Source organism: Coregonus lavaretus, assembly GCF_964263955.1.
Source record: "Coregonus lavaretus genome assembly, chromosome: 1".
Lineage (NCBI taxonomy): Eukaryota > Metazoa > Chordata > Actinopteri > Salmoniformes > Salmonidae > Coregonus > Coregonus lavaretus.
The window spans coordinates 57,622,217-57,646,295 of record NC_139988.1 but is presented as its reverse complement, the minus strand read 5'-3'; the positions used below and the strand labels follow the sequence as shown (position 1 = coordinate 57,646,295).

The window sequence follows — 24,079 nt, the reverse complement described above, 5'->3', positions numbered from 1 at the left end:
ATCGTCCAGAATGTCATTGTATGCTGTAGCATTAAGATTTCTCTTCACTGGAACTAAGGGGCCTAGCCCGAACCATGAAAAAGCCCCAGACCATTATTCCTCCTCCACCAAACTTTACAGTTGGCACTATGCATTCAGACAGGCAGTGGTGTAATGTACTTAAGTAAAAATACTTTAAACTACTACTTAAGTAGTTTTTTGGGGTATCTGTACTTTACTTTACTATTTATATTTTTGACAACTTCTACTTTTACTTCACTACATTCCTAAAGAAAATAATGTACTTTTTACTCCATACATTTTCCCTGACACCCAAAAGTACTCCTTACATTTTGACAGGAAAATGGTCACACACTTATCAAGAGAACATCCCCGGTCATCCCTACTGCATCTGATCTGGCGGACTCACTAAATACAAATGCTTTGTTTGTTAATTATGTCTGAGTGATGGACTGTGCCCCAGGCTAGCTGTAAATTAAAAAAAACTAGAAAATGGTGCCGTATGTTTTGTTTAATATAAGGATTTTGAAATGATTTATACTTTTACTTTTACCTTTGATACTTAAGTACATTTTAGAAATTCCATTTACTTTTGATACTTAAGTATATTTAAAACCAAATACTTTTAGACTTTTACTCAAGTAGTATTTTACTGGGTGACTTTCACTTTTACTTGAGTCATTTTCTATTAAGGTATCTTTACTTTTACTCAAGTATGACAATTTAGTACTTTTTCCACCACTGCAGGCAGGTAGCGTTCTCCTGGCATCCGCCAAACCCAGATTTGTCCGCTGGACTGCCAGATGATGAAGCGTGATTCACTGCTCCACTGCTTCAGAGTCCAACGGAAGTGAGCTTTACACCACTCCAGCCGACGCTTGGTATTGCACATGGTGGTCTTAGGCTTGTGTGTGGCTGCTCGGTCATGGAAATCCATGTCAGGAAGCTCCCGACGAACAGTTATTGTACTGATGTTGCTTCCAGAGGCAGTTTGGAACTCGTCAGTGAGTGTTGCAACCGAGGACAGACAATTTTTATGCGCTTCAGCGCTCTGCGGTCTCGTTCTGTGAGCTTGTGTGGCCTACCACTTTGCGGCTGACTCGTTGTTGCTCCTAGACGTTTCCACTTCACAATAACAGCACTTACAGTTGACCGGGGCAGTTCTAGCAAGGCAGAAATTGAACAAACTGACTTGTTGGAAAGGTGGCATCCTATGACGGTACCACGTTGAAAGTCACTGAGCTCTTCAGTACGGGCCATTCTACTGCCAATGTTTGTTTATTGCATGGCTGTGGGCTCGTACACCTGTCAGCAACGGGTGTGGCTGAAATAGCTGATCCACTCATTTGAAGGGGTGTCCACATACCTTTGGCCATGTAGTGTATATACTGTCATGCAAAATCATTACAGTGTTTGAAATGTTCATCAAATAGCATCCGATGGGATATATTCTATGGGAATACAGTGAGCTCTGTGTGAGCTGTGTGTGAATTTCCTATGGTGATATTGTCCCCTGAACCCAGTATTATCCCTCTACACTCTTAGAAAAGGAGGGGCTACCTAGAACCATAAAGGGTTCTTCAGCTGTCCTTGTAGGAGAACCCTTTTTGATTCCAGGTAGAACCTTTTACAGTGTGCCAGTGAAGGGACAGTTTTCCTGCCATGATGGTGGGTAGGGAGGGAGTGTAAAACAGCCAGTTTTTCTCTTGGCTGTAAAGAAGAGTGATCTTGGTGGAGGATGTATCTCCCGGCTTGCCTCACACTCCCTGACAGCCGAGGTGATTATTTACAGTCGTATCTGTCGTTAAAGGTAAGTAAACGCGTGTTTTAGCAGGCCTTGATTTGTGCCTGCTGGAAACTCATCCTTTCTTTTGTGAGGAAAAGTGGTTGGATTTAGAGGGTCAGGAAGCACTTACCAAAGTCATTTATTGACAGGTATAAATCCTTTGTCTCGCGTGCACTTAGAAAGGATGGCTGCGGAGATTCCCTGAGGGTGGAAACGAAACAGATTTCAAATCGATGCGGGCGATAAAGCAAGCAGTATTGGGCCTGCTAAAACGTGGGCCAACAGAATCAAGCGAGTCAGGCAGATTAACCGATTATGTTAACCGATTAAGCCTCAGATCAACAAGGTCTCCAAGGTCTCGCCCAGATGCCCACATGAAATACAGAACTGCAAACCAACTGGAAGAAAGAGCTTTAGTTGGATCACTCCCAGCTCATGGTGAATCCACTGGTAGCCTAGAAGAATAATTATTCTTCTGTCTTAGCAATTCTTATAAACAAATATGCATATATACTGTATATCAAATATCAATACACACTTTTATAGCATCATCTATGTATTCACCTACAGTATATGAATAATTTAGCTTTATTTCAATTTTTTTGTTGGGCTTTTGCATTCCTGTAAGAAACCCTGTAGATCCGAACCCAAACATGCTTGTTAGGTGGATAGCCATAATTTGTATAGATGACAGAATCGATGGTGTGGAAATCTCCTGGCTGTGGCTAGATTGAGTCTCCAGGCTATGCAGGCAAGCAAGATGTGTGACGGGCTGGTATGTAGGGCAATCGCTCAATTTACATCTCTCACTCCCCAGCCCTGATCATTGAGCTTTAATTCACTCTGGCTGCTGTTTATTGGGCTGAGGATGTATCAAGGCACCCTCAGTCAGCCAGAAAACATGCCACAACAACATTACTGAAACATCCTGTCTGTCCCTCCTAGTGGTCAACTGTCCGTAGCTGAGTCTGTGTATCAGAAAGAATAGGCGCAATTCTCATTCACAATTAAAAGAGGAGGACATTATTACACTTTAAGTTAAAAAAAAAACATGAGGTTTCGGCCGCCAACTGTGTTACTGTTCTGCCTGAAGCTGAGTCTGTGTATAACACTGTCTCTGGTCCATGAGTATATTATAGGTTTGTATGAAACACTCTGTGGTTGTCTGGCTGCATCAATTAGCTCCGTACTCTACCAGGCAGGGCTATCCAGTAATGTCAAGAGCACATTTCTGATTCAAGAGGCTCCTCAAGGACAGCTTCAAACCTCTCCTAGGTCACCTCTTATCAGACAAGTCAACAATAACAGCTGGTCAATCAGTCTGACTCATTTCACTAGCCATGTGGGGAAAGACACTTAACACTGTTCCACGTGACTGTAAGTAAGACGGGCTAGAATTCCAATAAAAAGTTCATCATCAACCCAACACCAAAATGCAATGACTTCAATTGTAGCATGTTTATATCTCAGAGATACTTAGAGAAAATGAAGGCAGAAGAGACACCTCTACAGAACAAGCATTACACCCTCAACTTCTCTGACATGAGGAAACAGATCTATGCTACATGACCAAAAGTATGTGGACACCTGCTCGTGAACATCTCATTCCAAAATCAAGCTTTCCACTAGATGTTGGAACATTGCTGCGGGACTTGCTTCCATTCAGCCACAAGAGCATTAGTGAGGTCGGGCACAAGAGCATTAGTGAGGTCGGGCACTGATTCGGTGTTCCAATTCATCCCAAAGGTGTTCAATGGGGTTGAGGTCAGGGCTCTGTGCAGGCCAGTCAAGTTCTTCCACACCGATCTCGACAAACTACTTCTGTATGGACCTCCCTTTGTGCACGGGGGCATTGTCATACTGAAACAGGAAAGGGCCTTCGCCAAACTGATTCATCAGTACAGAGAATGCGTTTCCATTGCTCCAGAGTCCAATGGCGGCGAGCTTTACACCACTCCAGCCGATGCTTGGCATTGCGCATGGTGATCTTAGGCTTGATTGCGGCTGCTCAGCCATGGAAACCCATTTCATGAAGCTCCTGACAAAAATGTATTGTGCTGACAGGTAGTGAGGGTTGCAACCGAGGACAGATGATTTTTACGTGCTATGTGCTTCAGCACTCACCTGTCCCGTGAGCTTGTGTGGCCTACCACTTCGTGGATGAGCCGTTGTTGCTCCTAGACGTTTCCACATCACAATAACAGCACTTACAGTTGACCGGGGCAGCTCTAGCGGGGCAGAAATTTGACAAACTGACTTGTTGGAAAGGTGGCATCCTATTACGGTGCCATGTTGAATGTCACTGAGCTCTTCATTCTACTGCCAATGTTTGTCTATGGAGATTGCATGGCTGTGTGCTCGATTTTACACACCTGTCAGCAACGGGAAAGGGGGATACCTAGTCAGTTGTACAACTGAATGCATTCAACTGAAATGTGTCTTCCGCATTTAACCCAACCCCTCTGAATCAGAGAGGTGCGAAGGGCTGCCTTAATCGGCATCCACGTCTTCGGGGAACAGTGGGTTAACTGCCTTGCTCAGGGACAGTGCGACATATTTTTACCTTGTCAGCTCGGGGATTCAATCCAGCAACCTTTCAGTTACTGGCCCAATGCTGCTACCCGCCAGGCTACCCTGCGTGTGGCTGAAATAGCCGTATCCACTCATTTGAAGGGGTGTCCACATACTTTTGTATATATAGTGTATGTCTCATGTGAGCTTTGCTGCCAAGACCTCCAAAAATCAATTGGCAGTGTCCTTTTTTAAAATCTGTATTTCTGTAAACACATTTTGAAGACAACAGATTCTGTACACTTGCCTATTCTATGGGACACCTCCAACATAACAACAGCATATAGTGAAGAGTATTGTAGCCTAATATTTTCATGCTGCTATCGCTGACTGGTAAAATATGTGATAGAAATATCAAAATGGAACAAACATAGGCTGATCATGTTTTTACTTGAAGGTTTACTTTATCACCTTGTGCCTCTGGGAAGAGCAAAATTGATCTAATTTATTTCGGTTCCCCCAAGCCACTCGCCCCTACAATAATAGTTAATAAGATTCAACACAAGAAACATAATGGATAGATTTGTCATAGGTGTTGATGATAATAACATTTAAATGCCCCTGATGGGGCCTCTGATGATGTTGAACTGGTTCACAGAACACACAAATACATTCCTTTTTTTATAGGGAGGTGCATCTCAATCCCATTATACAAGCTGCTTTTAATAAGGTATCATTGTACCGAAATTAGGGTCTGTTTTGTTCTAGATAATTATCTAAATAATTGCTTCATGTTAACATAATCTATTCTATTAAATAGAAGGTGGATCTTTCAACACAAAAGGAATCATGATTTAATGGAAAATCTAACACATGCAAATTTGAATATTTGGAATAAGACTTAATAATAAGACTTAATAAAACTCTATAACAAGGCAAATTCCTCTTCCAACTGTTTTTAAAGAGGCCTCAAGTCTGTTTGGTTCCTTGTTTTTCCTTGCTGTAGTCAGACTTCAAAGGGTTTCTGATCCAGCTAAAACCTCTCCATCACCACCCCTGGTCACCGGGTCCTGAAACTCAAGGTACCTTCCCTCCCACTGTAACATGGAACCTCTCACTACAGCCAATGCCATGCAACTCTGAAAGCTCTGCAGCATGCATTTTACCCTATACTTGACATAATTAACATAGTCCACATGATTAGGCTAAACATAAAATCACTACATGGGATTTGTCAATCTGGTTTGAGTGGAAGGTCTTCCCTTTGTTGGAGAACAGATGCAAAGAGGGATAGATCCCCCCCCCCCCCCCCAAATGAAATAGCGGCCAGCTTGTGGCCCTTTATATTTTGAGACCACCCACACTGAGCACTGTCCCACCAAAACAATAACATTAACCCTAAATGATCCGCTCTGTATTTAAGAATCACATTTATTTCATAATGACTTATCTTTACATCAATACCACCAGCGTACTTCAATTACATTATACATTTTGGTCATTTAGCAGAGGCTCTTATCCAGAGCGACTTACATGAGCAATTAGGGCAGGGTTCTTCAATTAGGGTCCCGGAGGGCCGAAACACCTCTGTTTTTCATCCTCTCCTTCTAATCAGGGGCTAATTCAGATCTGGGACACCAGGTGAATGCAATTAACTACCAGGTAGAAATAAAAAACAGAAGTGTTTCGGCCCGGAATTGAAGAACCCTGAATTAGGGTTAAGTGCCTTGCTTAAGGGCACATCGACAGATTTTTCACCTAGTTGGCTCAGGAATTAGAACCAGCGACCTTTCGGTTACTGGCACAACGCTCTTACCCACTAAGCTACCTGCCGCCCAATTCTGGTCCATGCATAGGCTTTTGCCCAAGCGCAGCACTAAAACAATGCATTCAGCTTATCTTGGACTTCATGATTGGTAGATTTAAAAAAAAGCTAATGTTAGCTAACAATATTATAACAAGGACAAATGTCAACACACTACAGTCGTTGAATAGCGTGGAAGACTGGTTTATACTGTAGGCCTAGCATAAATCCAAGATCTTTGTGTTTGGACTACTGCTACAATGTATTGAGTCTTAGGGTAGGGTATAATTGTAGACTTCAGCAGAGCAACGTAAACGGAGGAGAACATGAGCTCTTTGCCATAATGTCGGAGCTCAATGTAACTCATTTGCAGGATTTGTAAATTCTGAAACCACACATGAGAGACACACAAGAAATGAGAGAAAGAGACTATCCACTGGAACGGAAGATACTTACAGTGCATTCGGAAAGTATTCAGACCCCTTGACTTTTTCCACATTTTGTTACGTTACAGCCTTATTCTAAAATTGATTAATTCGTTTTTCCCCTCATCAATTTACACACAATACCCCATAATAATGAAGCAAAAACTGATTTTTGGAAATGTTTGCTAATTTATATTTTAAAAAACGGAAATGTCACATTTACATAACTATTCAGACCCTTTACTCAGTACTTTGTTGAAGCACCTCGGCTGGTCAACTCAAGGACATTCAGAGACTTGTCCCGAAGCCAGTTCTGCTTTGTCTTGGCTGTGTGCTTAGGGTCGTTGTCCTATTGGCAGGTGAATCTTTGCCCCAGTCTGAGGTCCTGAGCACTCTGGAGCAGGTTTTCATCAAGGATCTCTCTGTACTTTGCTCCGTTCATCTTTCCCTCGATCCTGACTAGTCTCCCAGTCCCTGCCGCTGAAAGACATCCCCACAGCATGATGCTGCCACAACCATGCTTCACTGAAGGGATGGTGCCAGGTTTCCTCCAGATGTCACTCTTGGCATTCAGGCCAAAGAGTTCAATCTTGGTTTCATCAGACCAGATAATCTTGTTTCTCATGGTCTGAGAGTCTTTAGGTGCCTTTTGGCAAACTCCAAGCGGGCTGTCATGTGCCTTCTACTGAGGAGTGGCTTCCGTCTGGCCACTCTACCATAAAGGCCTGATTGGTGGAGTGCTGCAGAGATGGTTGTCTTTCTGGAAGGTTCTCCCATCTCCACAGAGGAACTCCCTGACCAAGGCCCTTCTCCCCCGATTGCTCAGTCTTCCATTTAAGAATGATGGAGGCCACCGTGTTCTTGGGGACCTTCAATGCTGCAGAAATGTTTTGGTACCCTTCCCCAGATCTGTGCCTCGACACAATCCTGTCTCCTAGCTCTACGGACAATTCCTTCGTCCTCATGGCTTGGTTTTTGCTCTGACATGCACTGTCAACTGTGGGACCTTATATAGACAGGTGTATGCCTTTCCAAATCATGTCCAATCAATTGAATTTACCACAGGTGGAGCCCAATCAAGTTGTAGAAACATCTCAAGGATGATCAATGGAAACAGGATGCACCTGAGCTCAATTTCGAGTCTCATAGCAAAGGGTCTCAATACTTATGTAAATAAGGTATTTCTGTTTTTTATTTGTAAAAAATTAGCAAACATTTCTAAAAACCTGTTTTCGCTTTGTCATTATGGGGTTTTGTGTGTAGATTGCTGAGGATAATTACAACAACAATCATTTTTGTAGAATAAGGCTGTAACATAACAACATGTGGAATAAGTCAAGGGGTCTGAATACTTTCCGAAGACACTGTATAATCCATATAAGAATTCACACGAGGCACGCTGTAGCCTGCACACAGCCTACTGAAGGTAGCCTACACTGTAGGCACGGTACTGCACTGTATGCAAACACCGCTTTCAACTGCCCCCTGGCAGATATTAAAATCCTCCTGCTGCAGGATTATTCTCCTCCTACGACGAAAGGGGTCAAATTAAGATCCGACATCTGTACAGTCACCATAATTGCTCCCCATGGGCGTATAATACAGACAAGGCAATTTAAACTATGGAGATTTTACGCACATTCAAACTTTTCACAGGAGCTGGACAAAGATCCAATATAATGAGAAAGGGGGAATGTTCACTCACCATTATACTGCTCCCAAATGTAATGCTTAATTAACATCATGGAACCATCATGGAAATTACATTGCATTCAAGCCAGGTGTGTTCTCAACATAAACCCATGGAAGGTGAATCTTTCTAATAAGCTTGTCTTTTAATCAAATTAAACAAAATACAATAAATCTATGAAATAAAAAATATATCTAAACAGGATCGGGTCAGAAGCATGATATCATAAATCGCATCTCTCGTTCCATGAGCATTAAGCAATGTGTGCACATGTAGGCCTATAGCTCTCCGACAGGAGGCATGGATGTTAGTTCAATCCATTGAAGATAGTTTATTAAATAGTATATAGATATTTCTCATATCCCCATGGTGCCAGATGTGGCGTGTAAGTCACCGGCGCGCTCTGATTAATTTGGTGATGATGAATACGTCTCAGCTGAGGACATTAACATGGGCAAACACAGACAAGGGGAGTGGACACCTGGCGTGTCGTTTAAGACTCGCTGACTGAAGGGCTCAGCGCTAACCGCACACAGGGAATTGAGCTATGCGGCTGCTTTCGCATGGCAACTTACCACTGCGAAAATGGTTTAACAGCACACTGTCACCGTCAAAGTGCGTGAGCTGTTTTAAAGACTCTCACCCTAAAGACCCCAAAGCTCCGTCCTCAACTTCGTACGACATTCTGTGTCAATAACGGAGAGCAGCTGTGCAGACATGAGGCGGGAAAATGTCCCCGAGCCAACCTCCATTTTAGTAGACTAGTGACTCAACCTTCGTGTCATGTTGCAGGGAAAATCATAAAAAACTAAAATGAATTGACAGACCGAAATGAAAAACTGAAACGAAATAAAAGGCTGAAATGAAGATTGTTTATAAGTTTGAGTTTACATGATATCCATACTGTAACTTCCATTAAGTCTTGATATATCTTGAAAACACATGCATAAGAGGGCCGTAAAACCTTTGGCCTTTTCTTAAATTAAGACTGAGGTACAGATATATTCATCTGGTAAAACAGTACAAAAATATTGGGGCAAAATGTTGCTTACTTGCATCCCAATGTGGCGCCTTAATTGGGGAGGATGGATTTGTGGTAATGGCTGGAGCGGAATTAGTGGAATTATAAGACTGGTCATGGCTGGTCAAAGACTGGTCATGGCTCACATCAACAGCATAATCCCAGAAACCCTAGACCCACTCCAATTTGCATACCGCCCCAACAGATCCACAGATGATGCAATCTCTATCGCACTCCACACTGCCCTTTCCCACCTGGACAAGAGGAACACCTACGTGAGAATGCTATTCATTGACTACAGCTCAGCATTCAACACCATAGTGCCCTCAAAGCTCATCACTAAGCTAAGGATCCTGGGACTAAACACCTCCCTCTGCAACTGGATCCTGGACTTCCTGACGGGCCGCCCCCAGGTGGTAAGGGTAGGTAACAACACATCTGCCACACTGATCCTCAACACGGGGGCCCCTCAGGGGTGCGTGCTCAGTCCCCTCCTGTACTCTCTGTTCACCCATGACTGCATGGCCAGGCACGACTCCAACACCATCATTAAGTTTGCTGACGACACAACAGTGGTAGGCCTGATCACCGACAACGATGAGACAGCCTATAGGGAGGAGGTCAGAGATCTGGCCGTGTGGTGCCAGGACAACAACCTCTCCCTCAACGTGACCAAGACAAAGGAGATGATTGTGGACTACAGGAAAAAAAAGAGGACTGAGCACGCCCCCATTCTCATCGACGGGGCTGTAGTGGAACAGGTTGAGAGCTTCAAGTTCCTTGGTGTCCACATCACCAACGAACTATCATGGTCCAAACACACCAAGACAGTCGTGAAGAGGGCACGACAAAGCCTATTCCCCCTCAGGAGACTAAAAAGATTTGGCATGGGTCCTCAGATCCTCAAAAAATTCTACAGCTGCACCATCGAGAGCATCCTGACTGGTTGCATCACCGCCTGGTATGGCAACTGCTTGGCCTCTGACCGCAAGGCACTACAGAGGGTAGTGCGTACGGCCCAGTACATCACTGGGGCAAAGCTCCCTGCCATCCAGGACCTCTATACCAGGCGGTGTCAGAGGAAGGCCCTCAAAATTGTCAAAGACTCCAGTCACCCTAGTCATAGACTGTTCTCTCTGCTACCGCACGGCAAGCGGTACCGGAGTGCCAAGTCTAGGTCCAAAAGACTTCTCAACAGCTTCTACCCCCAAGCCATAAGACTCCTGAACAGCTAATCATGGCTACCCGGACTATTTGCACTGGCCCCCCACCCCATCCTTTTTACGCTGCTGCTACTCTGTTAAGTATTTATGCATAGTCACTTTAACTCTACCCACATGTACATATTACCTCAACTAGCCGGTGCCCCCGCACATTGACTATGCAACGGTACCCCCCTGTATATATAGCCTCCCTACTGTCACTTTATTCTATTGTATATATAGCCTCCCTACTGTCACTTTATTTTTTACTTCTGCTCTTTTTTTCTCAACACTTTTTTGTTGTTGTTTTATTCTTACTTTTTTGTTTAAAATAAATGCACTGTTGGTTAAGGGCTGTAAGTAAGCATTTCACTGTAATGTCTGCACCTGTTGTATTCGGCGCATGTGACCAATAAAATTTGATTTGATTTGATTTATATAAAATACATCAAACACATGGTTTCCATGTGTTTGATGCAACTCCATTCGCTCAGTTCCAGCCATTATTATAAGCCGTCCTCCACTCAGCAGCCTCCTGTGACCCAGAACCCTCTCTGGGTCAAAGGGCTGGGTAGTATGATACATTGCCTGAAAAACACAACATGAGAAGAACTAACAAGCAAGCCATTTCCTATGGAGCAGGTTAATGTAAAGAGAATTTCACTAATGTGAAATAATCTCTCTAATGTTGAATTTGTTGTGTAACAATGTGCTCGCTATTAGATTCCCTGCTTTTAGTTGATCTCTTCATCCTTTACTGTCTTTTAAAAAAGTGTTCAAATGTTAAATACTATATATCACAAATGGTAAAGAGAAACTGTAATGCTCCTTACCCTGGATGTTGGTCAATGGTAGATGTTATTTATCTATTTGTCAATATGCCATTGCACCGGATTTAGCTAATAACCACTTGTCAATGTACCCGACTGCTCCTCCAGTACAGTTAGGATATAGGCCATTATCCCCAATCCCACCAGCACCCAAATAACCTGTATTGGATGCAGAAATCTAGATTAGACTTCTACTGCCAAACAAATAAAATCCAATTTGAAATGCTTGCTTAAGAGCCCTTCCTAACGATGCAGAGTTAAAAACTAGCAACAAAATAGTAACGCAAGAGGAATAAAATGAAATACAGAAGAATGGAGCTACAGTGCATTCGGAAAGTATTCAGACCCCTTCACTTTTTCCACATTTTGTTACATGACAGCCTTATTCTAAACTACACACAATACCCCATAATGACAAAGCAAAAACAGGTTTTTAGAAAGTTTTGCAAATGTATAGAAAATGACAAACTTAAATATCACATTTACATAAGTATTCAGACCCTTACTCAGTACTTTGTTGAAGCACCTTTGGCAGTGATTACAGCCTCGAGTCTTCTTGGGTATGACGCTACAAGCTTGGCACACCTATATTTGGGGAGTTTCTCACATTCTTCTCAGCAGATCCTCTCAAGCTCTGTCAGGTTGGATGTGGAGCGTCGCTGCACAGCTATTTTCAGGTCTCTCCGGAGATCGGGATCAAGTCCGGGCTCTGGCTGGGCCACTCAAGGACATTCAGAGACTTGTCCCGAAGCCACTCCTGCGTTGTCTTGGCTGTGTGCTTAGGGTCGTTGTCCTGTTGGAAGGTGAACCTCCACTCCAGTCTGAGGTCCTGAGCACTCTGGAGCAGGTTTTCATCAAGGATCTCTTTGTACTTTGCTCCGTTCATCTTTCCCTCGATCCTGACTAGTCTCCCAGTCCCTGCCGCTGAAAAACATCCCCACAGCATGATGCTGCCACCACCATGCTTCACCATAGGGATGGTATTGGCCAGGCGATGAGCGTGACACGTGGCATTCAGGCCAAATAGTTCAATCTTGGTTTCATCAGACCAGAAAATCTTGGTCTGAGAGTCCTTTAGGTGCCTTTTGGCAAACTCCAAGCGGGTTGTCATGTGCCTTTTACTAAGGAGTGGCTTCCGTCTGGCCACTCTACCATAAAGGCCTGATTGGTGGAGGACTGCAGAGATGGTTGTCCTTCTAGAAGGTTCTCCCATCTCCACAGAGGAACTCTGGAGCTCTGTCAGAGTGACCATCTTTGGTACCCTTCCCCAGATCTATGCCTCGACACAATCCTGTCTAGGAACCTGTTTTCACTTTGTCATTATGGGGTGTAACGTTCAAAATGTGGAAAAAGGGAAAGGGTCAGAATTCTTTCCGAATGCACAGTATATACACCGAGTACCAGAACCAGAGCAATGTGCAGAGGTACGAGGTATTTGCCACATCCAAATCGAATCACAACACATATTTTAGAGTATATGTTTATGAGAAAGACAATGACAATAGTAAACATGGTCTTTATTCACTCTGACAATCAACATATACTCAAACGTACTAAGCTGCCTTAGTAGCAAAACAATGCCAGGCAGGGTCAAGCACAGAGGAGAGAAGAGCACAGAAAAACTGAAAAGGAGGAATAGGAGTGGAGCACAGAGAAGGGATAGACAGGGATGAGGGAGAGAGAGGAAGATGGATCCTCTGCCTCGCCTCCACTTATTGCACATGACAGAATGAGATTGGCTAATTATGCCCTCTGAAGCGTCCACCACAGACCCATAAATCACAGTGGCTCATAACACCAGCTAGCTAGCGCAACACATGCTGCACAGTGCACACTAACAGCAGCTGAGCAACATCCACAGTCACAGCATCACCCCAGTTTAATGGCACAATTATCACATCACCACAGCATGTAGAAATGTACAATATCATTGTATTTATTTTCATCTCTCCTTGGTTTAAAAAGGATTAATACAGTGTCCATATTAGGAGTCACACATCCAACAGAGTCACACATCCAACTTCCATGGCATAGGTACTGTATATTGTATAGAGAAAATAATTGTTTATTGGATGTGATACATCACATAGTCATAATCTATCATTTACATTTACATCATTTAGCAGACGCTCCTATCCAGAGCAACTTACAAATTGGTGCATTCAACTTATGATAGCCAGTGGGACAACCACATTTTTTAAAATGGGGGGTGGGGGAAGAAGGATTACTTTATACTATTCCAGGTATTCCTTAAAGAGGTAGGGTTTCAAGTGTCTCCGGAAGGTGGTCAGTGACTCCGCTGTCCTGGCGAACGTGGGGGAGCTTGTTCCACCGTTGAGGTGCCAGAGCAGCGAATAGCTTTGACTGGGCTGAGCGGGAACTGTGCTTCCGTAGAGGTAGGGGAGCTAGCAGGCCAGAGGTGGATGAACGTAGTGCCCTCGTTTGGGTGTAGGGTCTGATCAGAGCCTGAAGGTAAGGAGGTGTCATTCCCCTCACAGCTCCGTAGGCAAGCACCATGGTCTTGTAGTAGATGCGAGCCTCAACTGGAAGCCAGTGGAGTGTGCGGAGGAGCGGGGTGACATGAGAGAACTTGGGAAGGTTGAACACCAGATGGGCTGCAGCGTTCTGGATAAGTTGTAGGGGTTGAATGGCACAGGCAGGGAGCCCAGCCAACAGCGAGTTGCAGTAATCCAGACGGGAGATGACAAGACCCTGTTGTTACCGGAGAACAACAGGGTGTTGTCCAGGGTCACGCCAAGGTTCTGTGCACTCTGGGAGGAGGACACAATGGAGTTGTCAACCGTGATGGCGAGATCATGGAGCTGGCAGTCCTTCCCCCGGAGGAAGAACAGCTCCGTCTTGCCGAGGTTCAGCTTGAGGTGGTTATCCGACATCCATACTGATATGTTTGCCAGACATGCAGAGATGCGTTTCGCCACCTGGTTATCAGAAGGGGGAAAGGAGAAAATTAATTGTGTGTTGTCTGCGTAGCAATGATAGGAGAGACCATGTGAGGATATGACAGAGCCAAGTGACTTGGTGTATAGATAGACTAGGAGAAGGCCTAGAATTGAGCCCTGGGGGACACCAGTGGTGAGAGCACGTGGTGCGGAAACAGATTCTCGCCACGCCACCTGGTAGGAGCGACCTTTCAGGTATGACGCAATCCAAGTGTGAGCAGCGCCGGAGATGCCCAACTCGGAGAGGGTGGAGAGGAGGATCTGATGGTTCACAGTATCAAAGGCAGCGGATAGGTCTAGAAGGATAAGAGCAGAGGAGAGAGAGTTAGCTTTAGCAGTGCGGAGAGCCTCCGTGACACAGAGAAGAGCAGTCTCAGTTGAATGACCAGTCTTGAAACCTGACTGGTTTGGATCAAGAAGGTCATTCTGAGAGAGATAGCAGGAGAGTTGGCTAGAGACGACACGCTCAAGAGTTTTGGAGAGAAAAGAAAGAAGGGATACTGGTCTGTAGTTGTTGACATCGGAGGGATCGAGTGTAGGTTTTTTGAGGAGGGGTGCAACTCTCGCTCTCTTGAAGACGGAAGGGACATGGCCAGCGGTCAAGGATGAGTTGATGAGCGAGGTGAGGTAAGGGAGAAGGTCTCCGGAAATGGTCTGGAGAAGAGAGGAGGGGATAGGATCAAGCGGTCAGGTTGTTGGGCGGCCGGCCGTCACAAGTCGCAAGATTTCATCTGGAGAGAGATGGGAGAAAGAAGTCAAAGCATAGGGTAGGGCAGTTTGAGCAGGACCAGCGGTGTCATTTGATTTAATAAATGAGGATCGGATGTCGTCAACCTTCTTTTCAAAATGGTTGACGAAGTCATCCACAGAGAGGGAGGAGGGAGGGGGAGGAGGAGGAGGATTCAGCAGGGAGGAGAAGGTGGCAAAGAGCTTCCTAGGGTTAGAGGCAGAGGCTTGAAATTTAGAGTGGTAGAAAGTGGCTTTAGCAGCGGAAACAGAGGAAGAGAATGTAGAGAGGGAGTGAAAAGATGACAGGTCCGCAGGGAGTCTAGTTTTCCTCCATTTCCGCTCGGCTGCCCGGAGCCCTCTTCTGTGAGCTCGCAATGAGTCGTCAAGCCACGGAGCAGGAGGGGAGGACCGAGCCGGCCGGGAGGATAGGGGACATAGAGAGTCAAAAGATGCAGAAAGGGAGGAGAGGAGGGTTGAGGAGAGAGTAGCAGGAGAGAGAGAGAGAAGGTTGCAACGGCACATTACCATCTGAGTAGGGGCAGAGTGAGTAGTGTTGGAGGAGAGTGAGAGAGAAAAGGATACAATGTAGTGGTCGGAGACTTGGAGGGGAGTTGCAGTGAGATTAGTAGAAGAACAGCATCAAGTAAAGATGAGGTCAAGCGTATTGCCTGCCTTGTGAATAGGGGGGGACAGTGAGAGGGTGAGGTCAAAAGAGGAAAGGAGTGGGAAGAAGGAGGCAGAGAGAAATTAGTCAAAGGCAGACGTAGGGAGGTTAAAGTCACCCAGAACTGTGAGGTGTGAGCCATCCTCAGGAAAGGAACTTATCAAGGCGTTAAGCTCATTAATGAACTCTCCAAGGGAACCTGTAGGGCGATAAATGACAAGGATGTTAAGCTTGAATGGGCTAGTGACTGTGACAGCATGGAATTCAAATGAGGAGATAGACAGATGGGTCAGGGGAAAAAGAGAGTATGTCCACTTGGGAATGATGAGGATTCCTGTGAACTGCCGCGCTGACCAGAAGCTCTTGGGGTATGTGAGAACACGTGGTCAGACGAGGAAAGAGCAGTAGGAGTAGCAGTGTTTTCTGTGGTAATCCATGTTTCCATCAGCGCCAAGACGTCGAGGGACTGGAGGGTAGCATAGGCTGAGATTAACTCTGCCTTGTTGGCCGCAGAACGGCAGTTCCAGAGGCTGCTGGAGACCTGGAACTCCACATGGGTCGTGTGCGCAGGCACCACCAGATTAGAGTGGCAGCAGCCACGCGGTGTGAAGCGTTTGTATGGCCTGTGCAGAGAGGAGAGAACAGGGATAGACAGACACATGGTTGACAGGCTACAGAAAAAGGCTACAATAATGCAAAGGAGATCGGAACGAAATGAACTAAACATCTGGGAAAGCGAGAGAGCGGGGCCTCCCTCACTTACGTTTCACTGAAACACTCAAATATAACTCTCCCAACTTCCACTTTAGAAATTATAATTGTTGTAAACTACAGCGGTTCAATGTTTTCTAGGAATAGACTCTAACTTAGTTTATTCAGCTAGCTAACTTGGTACAGTATTCTTCTGTGAAAACCGTCCAGGACACCGAATCCTATGACGCCATAGCCAACTAGCATGCCAGCCTCCAATAACACGGTTTAGCACCAACACTCGGTTACAACAAACCACCAGTGTGTTAACACGCCAAACAGATAATTTGTGTCCGTATCTAATGTTGTGTAAAGTTTTGGGTTAGTTTTGACAGTTTGAGTGAGTATGTCATCAACTTAATCAGCCAGTTAGTTAGCTAGAATAGTTTAGCATACTAGCTAGCCATTGCTCTCTGCCAATGAACCAACCCCTCCTTCCACGGCACGGAACACAGAGAGAGATAAGCTAACGTTAACTAGTCACCCATGTCCCGAATTCTCTGGTTACCAGTATGTAAAAACAAAAATAAATGTATGTTATAACTTACCCTTAGTAGCTACTGTTAGCCAGTTAAGTGCAAAGCTAGCCACTTAATCGATTCAGCCAGTTCGCATCTGTCCCAACGGAGAGAAAACGTCTCCAAATATTACAGCTAGGTCGTTCCAGCTATTGTTTAGTTAGCTATCCAGGTAGCAACAAGTTAGCTACATTTCGAGTACAGTAGCTACTAACTACCTAACGTTAACGCTTCAGATAATGAGGTTAGAAAAACAGCTGAATGGTAGGTAGCTAGCTGGCATAATTACAGGTACTCTTAAGCGTGAAATAACATTGGAAACAACTATCCACAGTTGCTAATAGTTACCAGCAGCTACCCGCTAGCTAGCTAGCTTTATTGGTCCAGATAGTGGGTTAGCTAGCCTCGTACTTCACCGGGCTCAGCCAATGTCACGTTCGTTCATCGACGGGTCAGACCAAGGCGCAGCGTGATATGCATACATGTTTATTTGACTATTAAACACAACGACAAAACATGAAACGTGAGTCCAAGGTACACAAACAACATACCTAACACGGAACAAGATCCCACAACCCACTAGTGCCAATAGGCTGCCTAAGTATGGTCCCCAATCAGAGACAACGAGCGACAGCTGCCTCTGATTGGGAACCACACAGGCCAACATAGATCTATACATACTAGAATGTACAACATGGACAAACACAGCAAGGAAAATACACACCCTGACTCAACATACAAGCGTCCTCTGAGTCAGGACGTGACAGTACCCCCCCCCAAAGGTGCGGACTCCGACCGCACAACATAAACATAACAGGGTAGGAGCCGGGTGGGCATTCCACCTCAGAGGCGGATCCGGCTCAGGGCGTGACGACCACTTACTCTCCGCCTCCCTGTTGCGCCCCTGGACTGGTCTGGACCTCGGCGCGCTGCTTCCCCTCTCCTTCCTCCCACGAAGTACCAAGCCCTGTCTGGACCCTGGTGTGGGAGACCCCGAACCTGGAGAGGGGCTGACGTCTGGGTCTGGACTGGAGCCGCTGACCGGAGCTGGACCAGGCACCGGTGGAGCGGACTACACAGGCTCCGGACTGGAGCCGCTGACCGGAGCTGGACTGGGCACCGGTGGAGCGGACTGCTCTGGCTCCGGAGTGGAGCCGCTGACCGGATCTGGACTGGATCCCGGTGGAGCGGACTGCTCTGGCTCCGGAGTGGAGCAGCTGACCGGAGCTGGATCAGGCACCGGTGGAGCGGACTGCTCTGGCTCCGGAGTGGAGCCGCTGACCGGAGCTGGACTGGACCCCGGTGAAGCGGATTGCTCTGGCTCCGGAGTGGAGCAGCTGACCGGAGCTGGATCAGGCACCGGTGGAGCGGACTGCTCTGGCTCCGGAGTGGAGCCGCTGACCGGAGCTGGACTGGACCCCGATGAAGCGGATTGCTCTGGCTCCGGAGTGGAGCAGCTGACCGGAGCTGAACTGGGCACCGGTGGAGCGGACTGCTCTGGCTCCGGAGTGGAGCAGCTGACCGGTGCCGGACCAGGCACCGGTGGAACAGGCACGGGCCGTGCCGGACTGGACACACGCACCACTGGCTTGGTGCAGGGAGCAGGAACGGGCCGGACCGGGCTGGCGACACGCACCACTGGCTTGGTGCGGGGAGCAGGAACGGGCCGTACCGGACTGGCGACGCGCACCACTGGCCTGGTGCGGGGAGCAGGAACAGGCCGGGCCGGGCTGGCGACGCGCACCACTGGCTTGGTGCGAGGGGCAGGAACAGGCCGGGCCGGGCTGGCGACGCGCACCACTGGCTTGGTGCGAGGGACAGGAACAGGCCGGGCCGGGCTGGCGACGCGCACCACTGGCCTGGTGCGGGGAGCAGGAACAGGCCGGGCCGGGCTGGCGACGCGCACCACTGGCTTGGTGCGAGGGGCAGGAACAGGCCGGGCCGGGCTGGCGACGCGCACCACTGGCTTGGTGCGAGGGTCAGGAACAGGCCGGACCGGGCTGGCGACGCGCACCACTGTCTTGGTTGAGGGACAGGAACAGGCCGGACCGGGCTGGCGACGCGCACCACTGGCCTGGTGCGAGGAGCAGCAACGGGCCGGACCGGACTGCGAAGGCGGACTGGAGGTCTGGAGCGGAGAGCTGGCACAACCCGTCCTGGCTGGCTGCCCACTTTCGCACTACACGTGCGGGGCTCTGGCACAGGACGCACTGGGCTGTGCACGCGCACTGGCGATACAGCTCGTAGAACTGGCGCAGGATACGCGGGACCGAGGAGGTGTACTGGAGACCAGGAGCGTTGAGCCGGCACACCCCGTCCTGGCTGGATGCCCATCTTCGCACGGCACGTGCGTGGTGCAAGCACAGGACGTACAGGACTGTGCCGGCGCACTGGCGACACAGTACGTAGCTCCGCATAACATGAAGCTTGCCCAGTCATACGCCTTCTCGCGTGAGTACGGGGAGTTGGCTCTGCTCTAACCCTAGGCTCCGCCAACCACCCTCTTAGCCCCCCCCCCCCCCCCCCCCCCCCAAATTCTCTTGGGGCTGTCTCTCTGGCTTTTTCCTCGACCGGCTTCCTTTTTTTTTTTTTTTTTTTTCATGGCTTCCTCTGTGCTGCCGTTGCTCCTCTCCTGCCTGGGCATCTACCTTTGCCCAAGGCCCTTTCCCCGCAAATATCTCCTCCCATGACCACCATTTGCCCACCTGTGACATGGCAATTCGCTCTTCCTGGGCACGCTGCTTGGTCCTCGTTTGGTGGGATCTTCTGTCACGTTCGTTCATCGACGGGTCAGACCAAGGCGCAGCGTGATATGCATACATGTTTATTTGAATATTAAACACAACGACAAAACAAGAAACGAAACGTGAAGTCCAAGGTACACAAACAACATACCTAACACGGAACAAGATCCCACAACCCACTAGTGCCAATAGGCTGCCTAAGTATGGTCCCCAATCAGAGACAACGAGCGACAGCTGCCTCTGATTGGGAACCACACAGGCCAACATAGATCTATACATACTAGAATGTACAACATGGACAAACACAGCAAGGAAAATACACACCCTCACTCAACATACAAGCGTCCTCTGAGTCAGGGTGTGACAGCCAAATACAATACTTACCTACAATAATTACCTACAATAACCTACAATAACTACCTAGATAAACGACCTACAATACCTAACTATAATACCTACCTACAATCTAAATACATGGTTTAAGCTTTACTCGACACCATATAAGAAGCTTACCTCCCGCTAGAGAAACACAACCTCACCTCACCCGACCAGTAGTTGATCTTTATGGTGATAATCACATGATAAACTAAAATGCCCGTTGAGTGTGTTCAGGCAGATTTGACTTACGTGGGGCAGTTAGGCACGGGCAATAGAAAGGTGAGACACAGCCATAATGTCTCCAAGAGAATAATGAAGATCCACTCTGGCCAATAAAAGACCATGTCCTGGACAGGGTTCCACCAGCAATCCTATAGTGAGATCAAGCATAATCCATGTAATTGTCACGTTAAACTTGGCTTAGTCAGCAGGATGCTATGTTAGGGAGTAGCACCCTAGTTTGCCTGGAGTTATATATTGCATAAACCTGTGCTTGGCAACCAGCTACACTATGGTCTTATAAGGTTGCTTTCCAGTGTGTAATTACAGATTAAAATGAACCTGACTAAGTCAGTGTCTCTCCCCGCTCAGCAGGATCTCTCTCTGGCCCCAGAAAGTCTACATCAGAGACAGTATGAAGTAGGTGAATCCCAGACGATGTAGGACTCCAGGGATACTCAGCCAAGACCAAGATACTGTAACACAAAGAGAATGACCCTTCACACATACTGTACCTGTGGTAATAGATCAGAACATCGACCAGAACACTGTAATACAGTCAGCATAGCCAACACAGAGAGAATGGCTGCATTCTGTGTCTGAAATGGCACCCTATTTCGCTAATAGGGCACTACTTTTGGTCATATTCTCACAAGGAACTACTCTGGTCAAAGGTAGTGCACTATATAGGGAATAAGGTGATATTCTGGACACAAAAATGACCCATCACATAGACCTGCAACAAATACATGTACAGTACAAGAGCTCCAACTGTATGGCTGTCTAGAGTTATAATTTTATACTGAGGTTATAAACTATACACTGAGCATAGATGTAATGAGAAAATGAAATACTGAAGTTCTTTAAATGGTGCAAAACTATTTCTGATGACTTAAGCTAATCTTTGCCAAGGAAATTAATAGCATCACCCACCGACAGCTGGGAGACCACAATAATACTTTTCCCTGAGGGAGGATGACAGGATGCATTATGGGAGGATATGGGAGGAAATGGGTGTCAGTCTTTGGATGTCGATGTGTCTATCAGGGAGGTGGAAAGCTCATCAAAGATTCCCAGTTATCTCCAGGCCCAGGCAAATTGGGGAAGATGGGAATGGCCTTCAGTTCAGAGATTGATGGTAATCTCCACATTAGTTAATTGAAAACCTCTTGGCGGCACAAAGTGCTGTAAAAAACAATATAATCCCAATCATTGATCTGGACAAATCAAATAAGAAGCGGAAATTTATTTTTTCACAGGAAAGGAGGAAACGCTTTGGGTGACTAATGACACGTTTGTTAAGTCCGTAAATTACACCTCTCCGAGATTGGTCCCTTGTCTCTGCTATCTCTCACGACATTCATCATTATCAAGTTCAATATGCAAGCATCTACGAAAGTTACTTTGAAATGAATAATTATGGCTACTGCTTGTATTTTACCTGAATGAGTCATGCATCAATATAAGAATTACACACTTTTTTGTTCATTTTCTGGTGGCATATGGCTTTGATCAAGATAAATAACTGTAATGAGTCTTCTGGGTAGTAACCTATAATTTTGACTGTTAAAGCTCAATATTATATAGGAGGTCAAGAAAGTTTTTACAGTTGGAAGTGGCGATATATTGCAAAGTGGAAATAAATGGGTGTCCTGCAATAAAGCATCCTGATAAAGAATCAAACAGAAGGACATTTTATGGAGTGGGACTTGAATCAAAGTTGAATACAGAAATTAATCCAAACCCTGCAATAAGCTATTGCTGTACATGCAATCACCTCATAACAGCTATTAGCTGACTTACGCTCCAAAACTAAAACCAACCTGTATATGGGCAGTAAAGCTGACCTTGGCATTTCAACAAGGGACTGGCCATTTCTAATGGGTAAAACACGTCAAAGGTCATAACATCTTCATGTGACACATGTGACCACAAGAGCAGTTCAACATATTGAACAGAGCGAAGCACCTCCATTTCCTTATTAGATCAAATCCAGGGTTAGACTAGCAAGGGCATCATGGAAAGAGAGGGAGAGAGACAGGGGCAAAACAACACTGTCTGCAGTGGTTGATGGTAAAACTCATCATCCTATTATGAGAGGTTTTACACTATACAGCATCCACTGGCTACAGCTGGTACCATGTAACACTATCTGTTGTAATTGTCTATTACTGCAACACTGGTTGTTTTTGCTCAAATCCGTCTTTGTTAAATGTCCCCTGATGCTGTGTTTCGCCACTGCAAGGAATAACAATATTTTTGTTAAACCGGTTACAGAGACATCCACCCAGGAAAGTACATTAGCGCAGGGGTTGGCTAATGTGTGAAGGGCGCCTGTTCTGGTCCTCGGTGGACAGCAATAACTCCACGCCGTCCTGACAGCTTCACTCATTTAACCCTGTCACGTCTCTGGCAGTCAGCTGCTGCCCGCCACCCCACGCTGCCAGACTTCATTACAAACTGTAGAGTTCAATCCATCCTAGCTCTTGTTTTTGGTTGCCAGGCAAAAAGCAGGAATAATTGGAATGGTTATTAAGTTATCTAATGGGAGCTAAATAATAGTCTTCCACACTCATCACTTTAAGGTCAAATGGAAACAGGAAGATGCTAGTGGTGAAAGTTTGTAATGACTTGCCACAGATTCAGCTCCTGACCTACTTGAATAGTAAGGTTTAGATATACAGTATAACTTTAATTAATTATTGCATGTTACATTACTCCCGTATATTTCTGTTGCATGCAGGCATTATTGAAATGCATGGTTTACAATGCTTTAGCATTAAAATAGCACTACCATGATTCCAAATGGAGACATGTAGGCTCACCAATTCTATGTCACAGAGAAACGCATTGCTACCTTCTTGTACACTGTTAAAATAGAAAGACTCAAAACACCATCATTGTGTAGTGAAACCGTGAAAAGTAGTGCACCTAAGCTGAGATCTGGTGTTTGGAGGGTGTTTGAATCTAAACCCAATGTAAGTGTTATAATACACTGAATTTATTTTTAAACAGAATGGAAGTACTCTGAAACACCGTGGTCCTTCAATCTGAATATTGGCATTTTTAAGAGAGTCATGTGAAAACCATTGTTGGTGTTTCAGTGCATGTAATAGGCAGCATCAGATTCAGACTTTAGATAAGTAGACAACATGGGACTCAATAAAACACGGACTTAAGTAAAAAATATTAAATGCTAAATCAACTAAAATCTCAATAAGAATTCCACCTTTATTTTTTTCTATGCTTTGTTTAGACAGATTAGAAGCAGGAGGACACAGAGAAGGAGTGAAAGTGGGACAGGCGGAAGCAGGAATTTAACCCATTACTTTTGGGGCAGTAAGATGGCAAATTTATTTGGAATTTTACCCACTCAACAAAACATTGTGTGAAGAATTTGGGCCCCCATATCAGAAGACAAATGTTTTGATTACAGGCAAAATGTGAACTTCAAACATTGTGCTGCCGTACTGTTCAGAATTCCCCCAGTCTGGGGCATGGAGGTGGAGAGAGGGCATTCGTGTCAGGTGTGCCTTCTAGCAAACTCTATGGTCAAGTATAAAAACAGGCAAGTTTGCGGGCGCCTCCCCTGTATTCAGGGCCTTCACAAACTCAGACAGTAAACAGCATGTAAAATGCTAAGGTGAAACACTCCAAAACAATTCCAGAAAGTATGCGTCAATGACAACGTGAGTATAACATGTTATTACACTGAAGAAGGAAACAGAAAAGGAATTCACTCAACAAGAACATTTATTTTGTGTAGCATTTCGGCTGCCAATGGTCACTGTATGCTTATAGTCCAAGTCAAACATCCATTTTGATTAATTGATCAGTTTTCTTGATGC

At 45.9% G+C, this 24,079-nt stretch overlaps 1 pseudogene across 1 annotated transcript in view; it reads right to left on the bottom strand.

Annotated features, from left to right (window-relative positions):
• LOC311133567 (heparan-alpha-glucosaminide N-acetyltransferase-like) overlaps positions 1 to 24,079 on the bottom strand; it is a 45,686-nt pseudogene that overhangs the window by 4,622 nt on the left and 16,985 nt on the right. Inside the window, exons 4-7 of the transcript in view lie at positions 20,621 to 20,707; positions 20,262 to 20,337; positions 11,322 to 11,430; positions 1,926 to 1,987 (exon numbers count right to left, since the gene is read on the bottom strand). The product of the transcript in view is annotated as a heparan-alpha-glucosaminide N-acetyltransferase-like (transcript). The remainder of the gene's footprint in view (positions 1 to 1,925; positions 1,988 to 11,321; positions 11,431 to 20,261; positions 20,338 to 20,620; positions 20,708 to 24,079) is intronic.